This window comes from Giraffa tippelskirchi, chromosome 8, assembly GCF_054371585.1.
Source record: "Giraffa tippelskirchi isolate mGirTip1 chromosome 8, T2T-mGirTip1v1.2.pri, whole genome shotgun sequence".
NCBI classification, from domain to species: domain Eukaryota; kingdom Metazoa; phylum Chordata; class Mammalia; order Artiodactyla; family Giraffidae; genus Giraffa; species Giraffa tippelskirchi.
Genome location: NC_137282.1, coordinates 50,000,001 through 50,018,686, shown reverse-complemented (window position 1 = coordinate 50,018,686; position 18,686 = coordinate 50,000,001). Strand labels below are relative to the sequence as shown.

The window sequence follows — 18,686 nt, the reverse complement described above, 5'->3', positions numbered from 1 at the left end:
CCAATCAATCATATGACTCTGGGTCTGGGAATTAACTTAGATCTCGATATGATGAACTTTCTCTGTAGCTGTTGACATCATCCTTCAGAGTTCACCAGACTTTGTTTTTCAATTGTACAACTCAAACAACCCCACAGTTATCGAAACACTTCTTTGCCTTTTCTCACTTTTTCAAACATAATTGCTGTAAATTCCTGTGGATCAAACACTATGATTCCCAACCTTAGTCCAACATCACTATTAGAGTAATTGCATCCACTTTACTTCAGAGCTTTAAGTATGGTCACCCAGCCTGCTTACAATAAGAGGTAGTAGGCACAATGGTTTGTTCTTGTTCAGCTGCTAAGTCGTGTCTGACTCTTTGCAACTCCATGGACTGCAGCATGCCTGGCTCCTCTGTCCTCCGCTATCTCCTGGAGTTTGCTCAAATTCATGTACATTGAGTCAGTGATGCCATCTAACCATGTCATCCTCTGTTGCCCCTTTCTCCTTTTGCCCACAATCTTTCCCAGCATCACGGTCTTTTTCAATTGGCTCTTTTGCATCGGGTGGCCAAATTATTGGAACTTCAGCTTTAGCATCAGTCCTTCCAGTGAATATTCAGGGTTGATTTCCTTTAGGACTGACTGGTTTGACAGAGACCCACAGACCATTTGGGAAAAAAAAGTCATATTGAGAGACACATGGTTCAGGTGAAGTGTTTACAAAATCACCAGGCAAAGGACGTTTGTTCTGTGTTAGTAAGGAAGGGACTTCTTTTGCTGACTGTTAGAGTTCTGGGAATTGAAGGATCAAGATCATCACATGTGTTGATCTATGGACATGTACACACTGCTATATTTAAAATGGATAACCAACACGGACCTACTTGGTTCCTACAGGGAACTCTCTTCAATACTCTGTAATAACCTAAGTGGGGAAAGAATCTGAAAAAGAATAGACACATGTATACGTATAACTGAATCACCTTCTGTATACCTGAAACTAACACAATTGTTAATCAACTGTACTCCAATTTAAAATAAAAATTTTTAATAAAATTCCCCATTCTTACTCTTTGTATCAGTTCTCACCTTTACTACAAAGGGTCTACTGTGTGCATTTAGTTTCCTTTGCGACTCTGTCATGCTGGTAACCAGATACTGTGCCTGATTTTTCCATACAATCTTTCCTCTGTCTAAAGGGAGGGAGCATTCACTTTAAAGCTGCCAGAGAGGTTTTCAGGGGGTTTTCAAAGTGTGATTTAGGTTGGAAATGTGTTTCCCTAAGCCTTTCATTTACTTCTTACAAGTCCTCCACGGCTAACAGAAGTATCCCACTCCTCACCACTGTCTTTATTATTACCACTTCCCTCTTACCAATCAAGAACAGAAGCCACATTGTCTCCTGATGCCTTGATTTCCAATACCTCAATTATCATTACAGAAAAGCGTTAGTAACTGTTCCTACCCACCATAGCCTTCATATCACCTCCAGACAAAGTCTTATCCCAAGGGGCAGCTTTCTATGATCAGTTGTCTTAGCCTAAATGCCTAGAATTACTGTAGGACAAAGCTGACCTTCTGATCCCATGAAGCATCAATGAGGGGAAAAAGCAAAGGCAGGAAAGAAGACAAATTCAAGTCCGTGCATGACCAAGCTGGCCACAGTTTCACAGGAAAACAGAGTAGTTGTACGGATATATGAAATGTCTCCGGCAAGGCAAAATGGAATTCTTACTTCTCAGAACATGCCAACAGAGTTGGGGTGGGAAGATGAACAATGTATCTGCCAGTTTTGCTCCATCTTTAATTGTTCAAAGATCCCTCTATGGGGCATTAGCATCAGCCTCTCTGTGTCACTGCTAAAGAAGCCAGACTTTATATGGGTCCCACTGGGTAAGACCTAGATGCTAGAGCTACTGCATCCCACTGCTGAAGGCCCTTGCCCTGCTAAAGACTGTCAGAATCAATGGTGTTAAACCATGTGATAGCATCATGGTGGGGTTTTACCGTCACAGCAGAAACAAGAACTACTGCTGGCTCCATGGGGACCAGGAAACAGGTCAGGTTGCCAAAGCCCTTAGTATAGCCTTATCCGAGCAGGTCTGTGGGGAGGGATAAACTGGGTCCAGTAGTTCTATATGATGTGCCCCCTTTGTAAATTCCAGTACTTTACAAATGGCTACTTGTGAGACAGGCACTGCCCCTGTCATTGTTTCCTTTAGTGGCCTTGAGACCAATGTCCAGGTAATGATTGATTCTAACTCTTATTTCTCTGTATCTTCTGATCATTCATCCTCAGATTATCAGAGAGCAGTGAACAAAACTAAGTGCCTGGGCTCACAAAAAAACCTTCTGGTGAAAGAGTCAGGTAGTGAACAAATAGTGATGTATAATATAAAACCAAGTTAGGAAGTAAAGAAAGGTCAGTGGAGGAACTTCCATGGTGGTCCAGTGGCTAAGATTCCAAGCTTCCAATGCTGGGGGCCTGGGTCGATCCCTGGTCAGGGAACTAGATCTCACATTGCTGCAACTAGGACTTCAGAGGCTGCAACTAAAATAACCTGGTGCAACAAAACAAATATTTTTTTTTTTTAAAGAAAGTTCAGTGAATACAAAGTGGAGAGCCAGTGGTTGTAAGTGGTAAGGGAAAGTCTCTTTGAGACCTTGAGCAGGAAAGTTAAACTTCCATTCTCTCAAGAGCATTTATTTAACACATCTTTGTGGGTACAAAGCATCCATCAGTCACTGGAAATCAGCTGTGAAAAGGATACTCATAGGTGCTGCTTAGCTTGAAGTCTAGGACAAAACAGAAGAGAAAGGAGAAAATAAATATATGGGTTCAGAATGATTTCAAGGTTTTGCATGACAACTTCAAAAACTGGATGTATGTGTAAATATCTACCATTTCGTGACCAGGTTTTATTAAGCCATATAGAAGACTGCATTTTCAGTAACAATGGTATTTATATGCCCAGAGATTTTTAATGTATAATGGAGATCAGATAGCCTCTGATGAACAGTCTTAGAGGTTTCAGTTTTCTGTGCTTTTGAATTTACCTCAGAGGCTGTTACAAGAGGATTTCTTCTCTAATCGTTTCAGTAAGGAATATTTCCTTGAGAATACTGTTTAATTTACCGTAGCAAAATTTCACCAACAATGACCTTGCTTTATGCTGTCTGATGCCTTCAATATTCATGGTTTTGTACCTGGGTACCTGAACTGACTGTACCTTCCAATATAAGTAGGAAATGTACTTAGTGAGAAAGACAGTGCATAGCAAATACATACTGCATGGAAAAACCAGCTGTATTTTGGTTTATGAAATGTCTCAATTTATTTTTCAAATATTTTGGATTAGATGAAACCCAACTAAGTTTTGCCAAGAACGTTTCCCCCTTAATTTCTGAAATCATGTGCAATTTTGCAGAAATGTACTCCATATGTTTCTGTTTCATTTATACTTAAATCACCAAAATATTGCTTTGTAAGATCTATTTGATGTCCAAGAAGTCATTTGAATTAGTCCAATACAGTGTTTTTAAACCAAGATAAAACTCTCATACCATAAAATTCACCCTTTTGAAGTGTACGATTCAGTACTTTTCAATATCTTTTCAAAGTTGTGCAGCCATTACCACTATCTAATTCTAGAACCCAATACAGGTTTTAAATACATTGCATTCATTGGAAGCTGAATTGTAATGCTAGGAAATGCATGAACGGGCTGCCTGTAGGCTTTACCTTGAAGCTCCTGGACTGGAAGTTGATGTGAGTTTTTTCTTTAAAAAACAGAGACTTGTTCCAGCCCTAATATTAATACCACAGTCATAAATCAGAAAAAATCTGTTTCAACAAAGCGGCTGCAGGGCTCAGGGGTTATCACAAGGATGACTTTCTCTGTTGTGAATGATATACTACTTTGGCCCGAGTTGAAAATTCTAGTGCTTTATGGGTCAGACCCATCCCCTTTCTGCTGGTAGTTTTGAAAGTTTTTTGACCTGGAAAATCCCAGACCCATTGGGTCCTGATCACACAAATTTTGGCTCCATAGTTCTCCTAGGTCTTACTTACCACCCCATCCAGCTAAGTCATTGCCAGAAAAAGAAGAGACTATAGAAAGCTGACTTTGAAGACTGAATGTTCCCCTAGTGACCTCTGCATATTGAATTTGGAACAGTCCCCTTAAGAGGGAATGGGAATAGTGAGTCATAAAACTTCATTTGTTATCTCAGTGAGGCCCTACAGATAGCATTTAAGGATATTGCTCTATCAAGTTTTTTAAGGATAAAATAGATTTCTGTTGAATACTAATACTCTCCTTTGTCAACTTTAGTTCTCAATGTATGTATCCTGGCTTTAGAACATGGGAAAGAAACAAAATAAATAATAGAATGACACAAAACAAAATGGAATGACATAGTGTATTTAGCCATATATCCTGGATTTTTAGGAATCATAACCCCAAACTCTAGAAATTTGGTCTTCTAAGACTCTCATTTATTTATTAGACACAAAGTAAGTCATGCTAAATTAAAAAAAAAAATTAGCATCATGTTATTTGCAGACATAATCAACTTGTAAGATTTTATAGATTTTTTTCATATTTAATATCCAAATTGCCATCTAAAAATGGGAATAACAACTGGAATCCCACAAAATTAATAGAAAATAAATTAAATGCTGATTCACACATGAAAAAGTGACCAGCAACATGCTTGGAACAGCAAAGATAAATAATTACAGACTTTGAACTGAATATGTGCTGATGGGTTGACCAATGATTAGACAACTAGAATTTATTTCTATATTTGTTCTCCCAGGATATAAATGAATGTTTTAGTAGTCACTGTTCTTTTCTGTGAATGCATTGCTTCATTTGCAAAATAAACACAATGTTGAAGAAAAAGTGGTTTGTGTGTTTTCTATTAAGCATCTCATAATGGAACCACCATTTATTATGATCACTGTGAACATGTAGCAAGAAGCTTATTCCAATAAAGCCTAGCATTTTAAAGTATCACTTGACACAATATCAATTGTCCTCTTTTCCCATAATAACCTAAGCAACAATGCTTGAACTCTACAAATCAGGTAAGTTTTGCTATATCCTATTTTTTTCTTATGTCCCTAACTTGGCAGTGCTTTTTGTTCACATGACAACAAACTGTCTGGATGAAAAGTAAAATATTCAATCATCTAGATGTTTTGTCTACACAATGCTACATGTTTTGCTATTATGTAGACAAAACATCGAGATAATTGAGTTTTTTTCCTTTTAATCCAGATGTTCTGGCATTATTTACACATAGCTCACATCTAGTTCACTATTCACTAAAATAGGAAGAGAACACAAACATAAAAGGTGACTTTGAATGAAATGAAAAACTTACTGGGCACTAGATCACAGGTGAGCATTTTCCTGCTTTGGAATAAATCATTTCCTGAATATGGTATTCACTTTGCACTTTTGTACTTCACATATATAAAACATTATCTAGAAAAAAGATGATTGGATGTACACAATGTCTAAAATACTAGTTACAAATTATTTAGAATGACAACAAAGAGGAAAGTCTGGTTTGAGGACAATCCCTTGATGTCCTGAATGTGGGAGATATTAATCCTGAGGATTACCTACACAAATCATCCTGAACTATTTTCTCTCCCTTTCTGCCCTCCAGTACCAAGGGTTGAAAAGCCAAATGCTTAATTTCTTGGTCTCTCAGTAATGGGTGGGTGGCTAAATGGCCTAATTTTTGACAGTGAAGTCATAAGGGGAAGTGTGCCATGGGATTTCTGAGCATGCCTCTTGATTAAAAGAACAGCTACAAAGGAGAGTTTAATTGGTTCTGTTCCTTCTTTATTCTTTTCTTTGTCAAGCGTGGATATGATGCTGGAGCTGGGGAAACCCTTTTGCAACCATAAGACAACAACATGAGAATGGACAGTTAACATATAGTGGGTAGGGTAAATGGACAGAAGGAAGAATGGGTCCTTGACACCACTGTTGAGTTGCTGCTCTATGCTTAGGCTTCCCACCCCCATACTTTTTATTAAATAAAGAATCAACATCCTTATGTTTTAACTACTGTTATTCATGTATTTTGTTACGTGCAACTGAAAACATTCCTATCTGGTAAAGTAATGCTGACATTGTCTTCCTTTGACATATAAGAAAACCATGGCACAGATTGCTGAACTGACCTGTATAATGTCATAACTTCAAAATTAATCAAAATTAATGTGAAAACAAAACTGAGGCCCAGGTCTCCAGGCTTAAATTGCTCTTTGCTCTTGCAGCCAGAGGGGGCTTCGTTGGTAACTCAATGGTAAAGAATCCTCCTGCCACTGCAGGAGACACAGGTTTGATCCTTGGGTCAGGAGGATTCCCTGGAAAAGGAAATGGCAACCCACACCAGTAATCTTGCCTGGAAATTCCCATGGACAGAGGAGCCTGGAGGGCTATGGTCACAAAAGAGTAAGATGACTTGGTGACCAAAAAACAACAACTTGCTACCAAGACACACTGAGTTTCTGGGCGCTAAATGTTGAGAAACCAAATGTCCAGGACTTAACTTCTAAAAAGTGAGATAAAATGTCACCAACTAATGAAGGTAATTGTGAAAAGCTGTTCAAAGACACTTACTTCAGTATAATGGATTCCTCTATCTTGCTACACGTGGGACATATCAGAGCATCTTTTGAGGTTTTAAAAACTGTAGGGGTTCAGAATCAGAATTCAATATTCTGATGCGCTGTTTCAACACAATAATCTCTCAGTCCTGTTTTAGTGTCAATGCAACAAGTTGAATGGAAGAAAAGACATGGGTGTTAAGAGCCAGACTTAACACTTCTGCCTCTGTACTTGCCAGACAGGCAACTTCAGGGTATGTACTTATCTGTTCAGTTTCCTCATGTGTAATACAGTGTTAATCCGATGCACCTCTTCAGTTCTTGTGAGGCATAAATGAGATAATAAACACGTAGATATTTATTATCTATGATCACTGTGAATGTGTAGTAAGATGTTTATTACAATAAAGCCTAGTATTTTAAAATATTACTTGACACAATAACTCATCAATTGTCAGTACATGGTAAATTATCGCAATTTAATAAGCAGTAGCTATTATTATTGGACTTCCCTGATGGCACAGCAGGAAAGAGTCCACCTGCAATGCAGGAGATGCGGGTTTGATCCTTGGTTTGGGAGGATCCCCTGGAGATCTTCCCAAGTGGAATAGCAACCCACTCCAGTATTCTTGCCTGAGAAACCCCATGGACAGAGGAGCCTGGAGGGTTACTCTTTTGGGGTTGCAAAAGAGTCAGACACGACCTAGCAATTAAACAACAAAGCTATTATTTTTACTAGCAAATTAAGTAATGAACAAATCCAGGTGATACGAATGCCCTGAGCAAAGTGTCCTCTACTCAAGTGGCCTTCTGCATATGGTTGTGATGACAGATGGAAGGTCCTAACAGTAGAGATGGGCAAAGATGCCACTACACTGCCCCAAGATGTACTGTTTCAATGTTATGTGACCGTGGCTTGTGGCACTTCCATCATGTAAAATGTTCAGGTTGATGTGGGGGATAATTTGTTTACTCAGTCCTCTTGTTGAATGAAAGGTCCAAGTGAGCCATCAGACTACCTGAAAGATAAATTCTGGTTTTCATATCTGTACTCAACATGGTGAATAACTTAGTTCCATTCTACATTTAAAAAGCCTCTTGTCAAAGCACCTTGATGATTGATAGCCTGAAAAAGGAAACTAAAGTTTTAACAGTGAGTCAAATATCATGATTGGTCAACGCACACATATGCTGATATCTGAATTCAAATGGGCGCTTGTTATAGTAAAGTTAGCTTACTGTGTGTTTACACAAAAATAACAATTACCCAGGAAGCTCGTTCTGTCCTGAATTCTCAAATGCAAAATAAAACCTTGGGTTCTTGGCTCAAAGGTGGAACCTGCCACTTGATTCGATTCCCAACACAGGGAGTGTAGCTGGAGCAAGAGGACTCTGAGCCCAGCTCCATTATTTTTGCATCCTACAATATTTTCTATAAACCTGGCCCAGGCCCACAAAAGCAAGACAGTTGGTTTTTAGGAACTGGCCTTGATTTTCTGCTTGGGACAGTGAATACCAGGAATCCATTCCTAATGAAAAGCAAACAGAGGATCACTACTTTCCCCCACACATTCCTTACATAGTTATACTTGAACGTATTCTGTGGAGACGGTTTTTGCTACAAGCTCTACATGCAGAGGGTGTGCACAGGAAAGCCTCATCTGGAGGGCTGGGGCTGGAAGAACTAACTGGAAGTTAACCCTCGTGTGCTCCTGAAGCCCTTGAATCTGCACTTCCGCTGCCTTCTCAGAGGCATCCTGTCCAGTTGCTGTTGTTCAGTTGCTGAATCAGACTCTGTGACACCATGGACAACAGCACGCCAGGCTCCTCTGTCCTCCACTATCCCCGGAGTTTGCTCAGATTCACATTCATTGAGTCGGTTATCTAACCATCTCCTGTCCATCCAAATCAACTTTGACTGCTCCTTGGGAGATGAAAAGTCACTCTGCTCCCAATATTGTCAGCTTGGACCTAATATAGTTAGTCGCACAGTTGCGTCCAACTCTTTGCAATCCCATGGACTGTAGCCTGCCCGGCTCCTCTCTTCATGGAATTCTCCAGGCAAGAGTACTGGAATGGGTTGCATTACCTTCTCCAGGGGATCTTCCCAACCCAGGGATTGGACTCAGGTCTCCTGCATTGCAGGTAGATTCTTTACCAACCGAGCCACTATGCCAAGCTCCTCTGTCTTCCACTATCTCCCAGAGTTTCCTCAGATTCACTTTCATTGAGTTGGCTATCTAACCATCTCCTGTTCAGATGTATCTTCAATCAAGGACCAGTCAAATCAACTTTGACTGCTCCTTGGGAGATGGGAAGTCATGCTGCTTCCAATATTGTCATCTTGGACCTAATATATTCCTATGGAATTCTCCATTGATTTTCACTTTACTGTTAGGGATATAGAGGCAATTCATCCTCTTCGCTGGCTAGGCAAACTTGTGATTCCCAAGGTCGGTTGGTGGAAATGGAAGAAAGCCCTGAGTCAGTGCCAAAACTTGAACTCTTACTGAGTCTGCAACTATTTTCCAGCTAGAAGTTGCAGTTTCGTCATCTCTAAAACACCTGAAACAATGTCGAATCATATAAACGGGAGGTATTATCTTAAGGAATACGAAGACATTCTAAAAAGAGTTGCAATACAAGATTCATTTTCAGGGTATTTATGTAAACTTTTATTATTTTTTAATTAGACTTTTAATTTTGATATGTTTATAGATTCACAGGAGGTTGTTAGAAATAATAAAGAAACATTGTGTACCTTTAAGCCAGTTTCTTCCTGGGTGAGCAGTTCAGGCTGCCATGACAAACTATAACAGACTGGGTGGTTTAAACAACAGACATTTACTCTCTCATCATATGGAGGTGGTTGTTGTTCAGTCTAAGTTGTGTCTGACTCTTTGTGACCCCATGGACTGCTGCACGCCAGGCCTCCCTGTTCCTCACTATCTCCCAGAGTTTGCACAAGTTCACGTCCACCAAGTCAGTGATGCTATCCAACCATCTCATCCTCTGTTGCCCTCTTCTCCTTTTGGCTTCAGTCTTTCCCAGCATCAGGGTATTTTCCAATGAGTCGGCTTTTCCCATCAGGTGGCCAAAGTATTGAAGCTTCAGCTTCAGCATCAGTCCTTCCAATGAGTATTCAAGGTTGATTTCCTTTGGGATCAACTAGTTTGATCTCCTTGCTGTCCAAGGGACTCTCCAGAGTCTTCTCCAGCAGCACAATTCAAAAGCATCAATTCTTCGGTGATCAGCCTTCTTTATGGTTCAACTCTAGTATTTGTACATGACTACTGGAAAGATCATAGTTTTGACTATAGGACCTTCATCAGCAAAATGATGTCTTTGCTTTTTGATATGCTATCTAGGTTTGTCATAGCTTTGGAGGCTAGAAGTCCAAAATCAAGTTGCTCGTATGTTTGGTTTCTGCTTAATGTTTTTTTTCTTCTAGCCCTGGAAAAACATTGTGGCACTTTCTTCTGGCCTCCATAATATCTGGTCAGAGAAATCCATTGTCATTTGAATTATTTTTTGTCTATAGAAAAGGTGTCATTTCCTTATTCACTGTGTTACAGATGTATTCTTTGTCTTTAGTTTGCAGGAGTTTGACTGTAACATTTCTTGGTGTGGATTTCTTTGAGTTTATCCTGTTTGGGTTTCACTCAGTTTCTTGAATCTGTATTTTATGTCTTCTGCTAAATTTATGAACTTTTCCACCATCATTTCTTTCAGCACTTTTTCTGTCCTCTTTCCTGGCTAGCTCTGTCATTCTATCTATGTGTCTGTCTATCTACAGAGGGAGAGATTTTAAGGAGCTGGCACACACATTTGTGGAGGCTTGGCAAGTCCAGAATCGGCAGGGTAGGCTGGCAGGCTGGAAACCCAGAGAAGAGTTTGAGCTCAAGTCCAAAGTTGTCTGCTGGCAGAATTCCCTCTTTATCTGGGGAGGTAATTATTTTTCTATTAAGCCTTCAAATGATGCAGCCCACTCACATTATGGGGAGTAATTTGCTTCACTCAAAGTCTACTGATTTAAGTGTTAATCTTATCCGAAAAATACCTTCACAAAAATATCTAAAATAGTATTTGACAAATGATCTGGATACTATGGCCTAGGCGAGTTGCCACATAACATTAATTATTACAGTCCCACAGGTCTCTGAGGCTCTGTTCATTTTCCTTTTTCAGAGTGTGTTATCCTCATTGATGTTGGGATTGAGTAACTCCTATTGTTCTATCATCCCTTACTTCTTCTTTTCTCTGTTCTCTCCCTTCTTCTCTCATACTGTCTTCTGAGTGTTTTATTTCAGTTATTATATTTTCAGTTCTAAATTTTCCATCTAGCTTCTCTTTGTATTTTCTCTTTGCTGATGATCTGTATTTTTTATTTGTTTCAATCATGTTCATGGTTGCTTACTGATGCATTTGTATGATGACTACTTTGACAGATAATTTAAGTGTCTGTCATCTTCAAGTTGGCATTTACTGATTGTCTTTTTATTCAGCTGGAGATCTTTCTGATTATTGGTATGATAAGTAAGTTTTCTACTGAAATCTGAACATTTGGGGTACTATGTTATGAAACATTGGATTATTAAACCTCTTATTTATTTTAGCTGTTTTCTCAGGCCATGCTTTGGCAGGAAAAAATGTGGAGGAGACTGCCTCATTATTTCTGGGTGGGAATAGAGATCCGGGTTCCCTTCTTAGCCTCCCTGGATACTGATGGGTGTGGATTAAGCTTGTTAATGTTGAGTATTTGTGGGAATTTCCACTTCCAGCTATGGAGGAGGACATGGCAATCCTCTCTAGTATTCCTGCCTGGAGAATCCCATGGGCAGAGGAGCCTGGCAGTCTCTACAGTCAACTGGGATCGCAAAGAGTCGGACATGACTGAAGTGACTTAGCACACCACTTCTAGCTAAGTATCTCAACCTGGCTGGAAGGATAAGAGATAATGATACCATGGGGCAGAGGCTGGCCTTGTTCCTGGTGAGCAGGGGTTAAAGTTCTTACTCTTCCCTCGGCCTCCTCTAATATCACTCAAGCTGGAAGCGGAAATTCCCACAACTGCCCAGCACTAGCAAGCTTCCCCCCAACTGCCATCAGTGTCCAGGGAGGCTGACAAGGGAACTTGCATGTGGGGTCCCTCATTAATGCTGGGCTTGGTAAAATTCAGCCTCCTGCTTAGCCTTCTCTGAAACCACCCCAGTAGGAGTTTGGGGCATCCTATTAAGGTCTAATGAGGATGGAAGTCTAGACTCCTCACTCACACTTTGCTGGTGAGAGGCTCCCTACTTCCTTGTTTTTGGTAGGGGAACGTGAGACTTGCCAGGGATGGGAGTTGTTTGTATCCTTTGATGTTTCCGGCTTTCTGACTTCTTCACTTCACTTGTGCATCTTGTGTGAGAGGCACAAGGCAAGAAGATGCCTGATAAATTCACCTTTATGTTGGCTCTTGGATCCTGAGATCCCACCTTGACCACCGTCATCTATCTTTCAAAGTATTCTCACATTTATTTTATATCTTGTATTTAATTGTACTTGGAACCCCATGGACTGTAGACTCCTCTGTAGGCTCCACCAGGCTACTCTGTCCATGGGATTTCCCAGGTGAGAACACTGGAGTGGATTTCCATTTCCTTCTCCAGGGGATCTTCCCAACCCAGAGATCGAACCCAGGTTTCCTACATTGTAGGTGGATTCTTTACAGACTGAGCCACCAGGGAAGCTACTTAGCAGGAGAAATAGGAAAAAATATACTTACTCCATATTCCCTGGAAGTAAAAACTATAAAAACTCACTTTTAATGAGGAGAGGTAAAGGGTAAATGATATTAAATAACAATAATTTAATATTGTAACTACAAAGGGATTATGGCTTGCCACTAAGCTAGAAATCATAAAAAACAGGTCTTAACTAAACTTTCTTAAGAGAATAATACTTTGACTTTGGCATTACCCTGCACTCCCATCTCAAGTTTTCTCACAAGAATCTTAAATGTTTTATAATAGTTGTATCTTTAGTTTATGAGGACGTTGTATTTATTTCTTCTAAACTGTGGTACAGGATATGAAAAATATTTACCACTGTATTTCTTATCACCAATCATACTTTCTCCAGAGGAAAGTGAACTATTTGACTTCTTTCCACATTCTTGGCCAGTTTCCAACTTTATCACCCATATTCATAAGCAAAAGAATTTAGGGTCACCTTAACTATATGCTTTCAATGAAGTCACAGACTATTCTAAGACCCTTTCTTTTGCCTTTTAAATATGAATAAAGCTTTACATTTTTGTTGGTTTTTAAAACCAACAAAACTTTTAAAACTTGAGGTCTGGAAAATGTTTTCATTTTAAAAGCCTGTAATAATTTTATTAGTGAAAAAAATCATAAATTAAATAGAAAAGTTCAAGGTCTGAATTTTCTTATTTACAGATTAAAGGTATTAAAATTAATTAATTATAAGCTATCTTCCAATGGTAATCTTTCTATGCTTGCAGTTGACACAGCACATTAGTGGCTAAAATGGAATTCGAATTTTCATATCCTGATTTCTACATATCTGACTATTCTTATGTCCAGTTGCTTCTCCCAGGAGGCCTATGAGAGAGTTGGTTTTACTAATATTTTGCTGGTGAAGAAGCAAGTTCATTGACCTGTGTTACCTACTAAGTAATTAATTCATTAAAATTTCTAATGCAACATAATTAGTAGCTGGTAGATTCAGGACTCAGTCTCTATAAGCATTCTAATTTCAAATGCAGTGTTTGTTTATTTCTTCCACTGCTTCAAAATTCCCTTTCTGGGACTGATATCAAGCTCTAATTCCTCTCCAAAGATAAACACTGGCAATGTCCTTGAGAAAGTGTCCAAACACTTTCTCCTAATTTTGCTCTGACTTCACCATCTTCTTTCTTAATATCTTACAGTGACTTACATTTGCATTTGAGATAAAGTCAAAGATCCTTACAGCCTCCATCAAAGCTCTTCATGAGGAGGTTTTTGCTTCTGCCTCTTCTCATGACAGAGTAAGGTCTTCCTTGGAACAATTAGAAAAATGGACAAAATAAATCAAACAGTGGTTTTTCAGACACTGGACTACAGACAGTGTAGCACTGTGATGTGTGAGAAAATGACAACAAATGAGATGATGCCTATAGTGGCATAGCTCACACCTGGATACAATTTAAGACTGTAGCAAAGGGAAGAGGAGCTCAAACAGAGCCAACCAGTGTTTCTGAATTGAGAGGATGAAGTTTGAGTCTCTGTCCCTTTTCAGGGGGGGCAAAGTTGATTAGAATCTTCAGGAAAGAAAAGAGAGGAGAAGAAGTAACTTCATAAAGAAATGTCTGAATATTTGTGGAGATAATACCTTAACCATTTAACTGAGTATTGATCTCCATACACAGGACAAAGAAAGAGAGGAAAATAACCAAGGGGAGAGGGAAAAAAATACACTGAAAAGCTATAGACAGAAAAAATTCCAGAGTTCACACAGAGCTGAGAATAGTTCATGTGCCCATTGGCCAGAGTAAAAAAGCATGCAATAAATAGTTGATCAACCAGAGCACACAAAAATGTATCACCTCAGCGACGGGATGAAATCAGCCTTATCCTGCAGGGTGCTCTGGCATGCCCTAACAAGGCATAGATGATGATTTCAAATAATATTGAGTGCGAACTAGAAAAAAGTCAAAACTGTACAAAGAAAACTTTAAAAACCTAGCTTCCCAAACCAAATTGTAAACTTCATGATATCCAGTACCCCTGCCCAAATATTATTAGGTATGTGAGAAAACAGGAAACCATAACCTATAATCATAAGAAAAAATCCAACAGACATGCACACAGAAATGACAGAGATGATGGAACTAGCCAACAAGAAGAACATTAAGATGATTACTGTAAATACATTCCATATGTTCAAGAAGATAGAGAAGAAACATGGTTATGATAAAGAGATGAAAGATAAAAACAAAATGAAAGGGAACTTACAAAGTTGAAGAGCATAGCATTTAAAATGCATATTATACAGGATAAAATTAGACATGGACACTAAATTTTTAAAAATTAGTTATTTTGAAAAGATAGCAGTAGAAGCACCCAAAATGAAGTACAAAGAGAAAAAAAAAAAGATAATTTCAGTGAATCAGTGGACTGAGTGACAATATCAAACAGCTTAATACATATATAGTTGGAGTTACAAAAAGAGAGGAGGAGAAACAGAAAAAAAGAGGGAATTAATGGCCAAAGTTTTTACAAATTTGATGAAACCGAGAAAGTTACAGATTCTATAAGCTCAGCAAACTCCTATAAAGGAAACATGAAGAAAATCACCCCAAGTGATATTCAAATTCCTGGAAACCAATAAATACAAAAATAATTTCAAAAGCAGCCAGAGAGAAAAAGACCTGTTACATATAGACAAACAAAGATAAGAATGATAGCATATTTCATAGCAGAAAAAAAAATGCAAGCCAGAAAACAACGGAGCAATGTCTTTAAAGAACTGGGTCAGAGAATGTTAACTGAAAATTCTATGCTTGGCAAAAAAAATCTTTCAGAAATGAAGACAAAATGAAAACTTCTTTAGATAAACCAAAATTTAGAATGTAATTTTCAGCAAATCTGTAGTATAAGACTTCTCAAGGAAAGTTATTCAGATAGAGAAAAATGATAAGAGATGGAAATCTGAATCTGAACAAAGGAATGAAGAGACTTAGAAACTGAAAATAAGTGGGAAAATATGAGACATGTTTTCTCATTTTAGCCTCTTTAGAAGAAAACTGTTTAAAACAAAAATTAAAAACAATGTATTATATGGTTCAAAACACATGCAGCAATAAAATGTATGCCAAAAATAGCATAAAAGATCAGAGGACAAATGGAAGAAGTCTATTGCAAGATTTTTTCAATATATAAAGAATGATATAACAGTATCAGAAGACAGAATGTGATATGTTTAAGATGTGTGTTGTTACCCTGAGGGCAATTACAAAACATAAAAACAGTGAGTTATTTATAAAAATCTAGATGTGGAGATCAAATCTAATTATTAAAATAGATAATTAAAATAAATGAGAACATAGAGGAAAAATTTAAAAATGGGACAAATAGAAAATGAATATCAAGATTATAGACTTAATTATAATCCTATCAATCACCACATTAATTGCACATGATCTAAACACTCCAATTACAAAGGAAAGATTTTCATGTTTTAAAAATGCTATCCATATATCTAAAGACACAGATGGGACAAAATTAAAAGAATAGAAAAGTATATATCATGAAAACCCTAGTCAGAAAAAAAAAATCTGGAGATGTTTTACTAATATCAAAATAAATTTAAGAACAAAGAATACGATCAGGGATGAACAGAGAGATTCTATAATGAAAAAAGGATCAATATATCAAGAGGACATAATAACCTTAAATGTAAATGGTCTCTATAGCAGAGCTTGAAAATGCATGAAATAAAAACTAATAGACCTAAAAGGAAAAAATAGAAAAATCCAAAATTATAATCGTAGGTTTCAACATTGCTGTCAATAATTTATAGAAAATAGACAGAAAAGAGGGCTTCCTAAGAGGAGCTAGTGGTAAGTAATCTGCCAGCCAATGTAAGAGACATAAGAGATGCTGGTTTGATCCCTGGGTCAGGAAGATCTCTTGCAGAAGGGCATGGCAACCCACTCCAGTATTCTTGTCTGGAAAATCCCATGGACAGATGAGCCTGGCGGGCTACAGTCCACAGGGTCACACAGAGTTGGACACACTTGAAGCGACTTAGCACACACACACGAATGCAGGCAGGAAAGTTATGGCTTTAACTTGCCCTAGTTGAGATTAATTTTTAAAAAAGTAGACTGCATACTATTTTCATGTTCACACAAAACATTCACAAAGAACTATATTCTGGGCCATTAAAAAAAATGCCTCATCAAATTTAAGATGTAATCACACTAAACATGCTCTTTGACCATAATGAAATTGAACTAGAAATCAGTAGAAAATGTATATCTGGAAAATGTCAAATTATTTGGAAATTAAAGCACATATATCTAAATAATTCATGGGTCAATAAAGAAATGAAATGAGTGATTAGAAAACATGAATTGAAGGAAAATAAAAACATAACTCATCAAAATTTATAATTACTTTGGGTAAATACACGGAATTAAAAACAAAGAAGTTCTCAAGCCAGTGCTCTTAGGGCTCCCACTTTAAAGAGACCAGAAAAAGACAAGTAATTAAACTCAAAGTAATGTCAAGGAAATAATACAGATATGGGCAGAAATCAATGAAACTGAAAGCAGAATATGATAGAGAAAATCAATGGGATCTAAAACTGGTCCTATGACAAACATCAATAAAATTCATAATATTCTAGCCAGATTGAGAAAGAAATATGGAAAAGGGCCAAATTAATAGAATCAGAAATAAAAGAAGGACATCACCAAAGTTCCTACAAACATTGCAAGACTAATAACGGAATACTACCAGCAAGTCTATAAACCAATAAATAATGACAATTTGAACAAAATGGACACATTCTTTAAAAGACACAAACTACTAAAGCTCACCCAAGAAGAAATAATCTGAAGAGTCTCACTGCAGTAAAACTTCCCCACAAAGAAAACCTCTAGGAACAGATGGCTTCACTAGTGAATTCTAAAAAGCATTTAAGGAACAAAAGTGAGTCTGCATAAATTGTTCTAGAAAATAGAAAAGAAAGTTATGCTTTCCAACTCATTTTATGAAGCAAGCTTTACACTAGCATCAAAACTAGACAAATAGTTATGAAAACCATAGACAAATATTCAGATGAGCATAAATCCAAAAGTCCTTAACAAAACATAAAAAAGTTTAATCAAGGAGTATAAACGTATTTGTGTAAATATAAGCTTTGACTAAAGCTATGACTTTATCCCCAAAACACAAGATTAGTTTAACATTGAAAAGTTCTCTTAACAGATGCAGAAAAATTATCTGGAAAAAATCAGCATCCATTCATGATAAAAAAATTTAAGTAATCTAAGAATGAATTGATCTTCATGATAAAGGACAGCTTTCAACAACTAACATCAATATAGTTATGAAAGACTGCATGTTTTCCTCTTAAAACTGAGAACAAGGCAATCGTTCACCTCTTCTGTTCAACTTCATAGCAGAAGTTCTGTTCAGTGAAGTGAGGCAAGAAAAATAAATAAAAGACACTAATATTGAAAAACTGAAATAAGACTGTCTTTCTTCATGGACAACATGATGATCTAGGTAGAAAGTTCTATGAAATCTAAAATAGCAACCTAGAGCTAATAAATAATTTAGGAAAGTCATAGAATCCAGAGTCAATATACAAAAATTAATTGTATTTCTATACACTAGGAAACAAGCCAGGTTCTCTGGTGGCTCAGATGGAAAAGAATCTGCCTGCAATGCGGGAGACCTGGGTTCAGTCCTTGGATTGGGAAGATCCCATGGAGAAGGAAATGGCAATCCACTTCAGTATTTTTACCTGGAGAATTTCATAGACAGAGAAACCTGGTGGGCTGAAGTCCACGGGGTCACAAAGAGTTGGACACGACTGGGCGACAAACACTTTCACTTTAAAAGGAAACAAACAACTAGTAATTGAAACTTTTTTCAATGTCATTATCAAGAGAATTAGAAATATGAAATATTTAGGTATAAGTTTAACAAAATTTTTGAAAGACTATGTGCTGAAAACATCAAAGCATTTCTGAGAGAACTTAAGCAAGACTAAAACAAATGGAGAGATATATCATGTTCCTGGTTCTGAAGATTGTGTCATTAAGATTTCAATTTCCCCCAAATTGAACTACATTTTCAATATAATCCCAGATAAAATCCCCAGAGATGCTTTTGTTGACATTTGAAATACTATTTTGTAGATAAGAAGTTCTTATCTTTATGGAAATTCACAGATCTTAAAATTGCTAGAACATTTTTGATAAAGAAGAACAAAGTTGGAAGGTTTACACAACCAGAATTCAAGTCTTATTGCAAACTATAGTAATGAAGCAGTGTGATATTGGTGTG

At 37.6% G+C, this 18,686-nt stretch overlaps 1 long non-coding RNA gene across 1 annotated transcript in view; it reads right to left on the bottom strand.

Moving 5' to 3' along the window:
- Nucleotides 1-2,672: 2,672 nt before the first annotated feature.
- Nucleotides 2,673-18,686, bottom strand: part of LOC145517046 (uncharacterized) — a 53,860-nt gene continuing 37,846 nt past the window's right edge. The window contains exons 3-4 of the long non-coding RNA XR_014061953.1: nucleotides 13,561-13,662; nucleotides 2,673-2,780 (exon numbers count right to left, since the gene is read on the bottom strand). This is a non-coding gene — a long non-coding RNA (uncharacterized LOC145517046). The remainder of the gene's footprint in view (nucleotides 2,781-13,560; nucleotides 13,663-18,686) is intronic.